The following is a 3,892-nucleotide window of genomic DNA, read 5'->3' as shown; positions in this document are numbered from 1 at the left end:
TTTTACTTTGCTCTGTCACAAAACCAGACGTGCTTGCTTAGACAAACGCTGCTCTTCGCCTGGAGAGAGTGTGCGCACTTAAAACGTGTCTCCTCTCGCTCAAACTGCATCCTGTGCACTCACAACTCTCTCTGTGCTCATGAGCTAGATATTAATTATTTTCGCACGTTTTTATTTCTAGCCTTTTACCGCGTGCAGTGTGAACGCTCTGATCCGTTAACATGGCATCGGAAAAAAGGCGCATCACAGACAGTGTGTGAACCTGGAGTTACGTAGGCATATTCCCAGTCTGTTCTGTTCTCGTGCTAGGCGCGTTGCATTCTGATTAGATCGGATAGCATACTGCTGGAGGCCAGGGCCGTGGAAAATCGTGCTATAAAGCGATTTAGAAATTGCTCACGCTCAAATCGTGATTTTATGACGATTTCTATCGCACAGCCCTAGAATGAACTGGCAATGAACAGAAAATAACTCTGGCTTATTTAATTATATATATGAAATGATGTTATTATGTTATGACTTAGACATTTTTACATATATTAATAATATTATTATTTATTTTAATAGTAATTGGCGGCCCACCTGCAAGACCATCGCGACCCACTAGGGGGCCGCGGCCCACAGGTTGAAAACCACTGGTCTAAAGGATTTGACCGAGTTAGAAGAACTAAAGTAGGGCTGCACGATTAATCGCATGCATTTGTCATGCGTGTCTCGTCAGTAAAGCCGGTTCCGTGATTAGCGGTAAATGTCTGTCACCTGTTTTCAAACGGGAGCGGCATTTAATAAACAGAGCCCGTAGTTCACTGACAAGCTACGCAATATTCTGTTCATAATTGAGATTAATCGCATTCGATTATGAACACGATATTGCGTAGCTTGTCAGTGAACTACGGCTCTGTGCATGAACTCCCGGTGCATTTGAAAACAGGAGACGGATATTTACCGCTAATCACGGAACCAGCTTTACTGATGAGACACGCATGACAAATGCATGCGATTAATCGTGCAGCCCTAAACTAAAGTGGATTCTTCAATGTGAAGATGCCAGACGTGCGATGATAATTTAAATTAAGAGGTTTTTTTTTTTTTTAATTGTTTTTTATTTCAGTCAGGACCACTTGAGTCAAAAATACCATAGACAATTCTTTTAGTCAATTTTCATATTTTTATTTGCATGGTTGTTTAAGTTACATTTGACGGTATGGCTCTGTTCTGAGTTACCCATCCTTTTCATGAGCTCCATGAAAGCTAGTCAGGGAACAGCAGCAGCTTCTGGGGACAATCTCCCATTTAAACTGGGAAAGCAGCAAATAAATTCCCCATTGAGAACAGAGCATGCATCAATGAAAACAGAATGTCACTGATTAAGTTAAACGAAAGTTAAGGAGGAGTTAGGGGAGGAGGTGGGTTGCAAGCAGTGCAGTGGAAGCAGCCAAGCAGCAGACTGAGAATGCATTTAAATAGGGCGCCCTTTTTGAAAGGGACCAATTGAGTGCTTAGCAATCAGATCAGCTGTTAGGTCTGGGTATCAGCTGATAGCGGAGCTTGACTACGCAGCCTGCCTGAACTGACGCTGAATGCTATATTTATTTATTTTGAGAAAAGAGAGTTTTTGTGAATGTTGTTTTTTAATGTTTTTTAGCAGGAAAACTACATTCCCGTGACATTTATTTGTAATTTATCCATGTTTTGTGCAAATATGTCCCTGACACCCTTTTAGGCTGGCAGTTTTGCTGTTGTGGGAGAAGCATCAGTTGAGGCACGTAGGATGCTGGGCTGTAATCTAACCAGTGAGCCTGCCTCTCAGATGAACTGGGCATTAGGAGACTGAAAGATGAGCCTGAACAAAAAACTCCATTTAGAGTCACCAGGTGTGCATGTTTGGTAAGTCAGAGTCCACATGGGTCCTTTGATCCTAAATTCAGTTTGATCAAATTTAAGTCCATAAAAAGTCTTAGGTATCTTAAATGGAAGGAGAAAAGCCTTACTTATCTTTTCAAGAGGTCTTAACTTTGGGGACGGAAAAAAAAAATGCAAAATGGCTTAATATGATTATTAAAGGGATAGTTCACCCATAAATTAAAATGGTTATTTACTCACCTGCATTTTGTTCCAAATATGTATGAGTATCTTTCTTCTGTTGAACACAAAAGAAGATATGTTAAAGAATGTTAGTAACCCAACAGCTGATGGTAACCATTTACTTCCATAGTAGGAAAAAAAAAATACTATGGAAGTCAATGCTACCGTCAGCTGTCTGGTTACCAACAGTCTTTAACATATCTTCTTTTGTGTTCAACAGAAGAAAGAAACTCATACAGATTTGGCACATTTGTATATTGAGTATATACTCCATATAGAGTTTGTATGATATATTGATATATAACTTATAAAGAATATAGAATGAGCCATTTAAATCATTATACAGTAGTTTGATATTACAAGCACATCTGAAAAATAGAGGGGACAGTGCTGTGTGGAAAGTGCATAATCCAATTTATCCCAAACATGAAACATGCTTTATATTAAGTGTTTCAAAATAATATGTAAGTATTGTGTGTATTGAAAAATACAGACTGTAAAATGCACTGTTGTGTTCCCAAATGCATTGTAAACTAACAGCAAATGCCGAGATGCAATTCTCTGCATTCACCGTGAGCTCAGATGTGGAAGACACCGGCTCATGAGCTAATTGCATGAGCAAAGTCTGCACTTCACACTGAATCACTCCTTGAATAACTTCCTGTTTGTTTTTATACTTTAGATGCCTTACAACAATAACAACGTGAAAGCTGAGAAAGAGGAGTCCCCAGAGATCATCTTTGCTGTGACAGTGCAAAAATGGCTTTGTTATACCTCTGAACAGCTGGGGGGCATTGCCTTGTGGTGGAAAGCCCTGAGTTCATCAGACTATCCGTTTAATGAGGACTAAGGACATCCTTTTTGAATCAGAAAAGTAGCTTCAAGTCCTGAACAGCAAACTGTGATAATGTGTCAGTCTGTTGTACTTTGGCATTTCTGCCTTTGTTGAGTTTCCATTTGCATTTACTTCCATTTTACAGATGCAGTTTGTGTTTGTTATATGTGACCCTGGACCACAAAACCAGTCTTAAGTGTAAATTTTTCGATTTATACATCAGCTTTCCATTGATGTATGGTTTATTAGGATCTGACAATATTTGGCCGAGATACAAATTTGAAAATCTGGAATCTGAGGGTGCAAAAAAATCTAAATACTGAGAAAATCACCTTTAAAGTTTTCCAAATGAATTCTTAGCTATGCTTATTACTAATCAAATAATTAAGTTTAAATATATTTACGGTAGGAAATTACAAAATATCTTCATGGAAAATGTTCTTTACTTAATATCCCAATGATTTTTGGCATAAAAGAAAAATCAATAATTTTGACCCATACAATGGATTTTTGGCTATTGCTACAAATATACCCCAGCGACTTAAGACAGGTTTTGTGGTCCAGGGTCACATATATCATCAGTTTTTATGGATCTTCTCCTGGCATTTGCTTAAATTCAGAATTAATTATTCCATGTAATTAAGTCACTTTGTCATCCATTTTTATCATATTATGTACCTATGTTGTATTTTAAGATCTGTCTCCCAGTTTCAGAGACAAGGCTTAAGCCTAGTCCCAGACTAAAATGCATGTTTGAGCTGTCTTAACTGAAATTAACTTGCTCTGACAGATCTTAAAATATGTCAGTGTCATTGTTTTGTCTCAGTAATGTGTTTTCCTAATGCGTTTAGTTTTTGAGTCAAGCCGATGTAAGCCTATATGAGCGGCTGTGAATCCAACGATGTATGAAGTATTTGATATACTCCATATTCTGACAGAAATTAATCTACCAATAAGTTTAAATAGTTTTTT

Source organism: Cyprinus carpio, chromosome B21 (genome assembly GCF_018340385.1).
Source record: "Cyprinus carpio isolate SPL01 chromosome B21, ASM1834038v1, whole genome shotgun sequence".
Taxonomy (NCBI): domain Eukaryota; kingdom Metazoa; phylum Chordata; class Actinopteri; order Cypriniformes; family Cyprinidae; genus Cyprinus; species Cyprinus carpio.
This window is presented reverse-complemented; position numbering follows the sequence as displayed.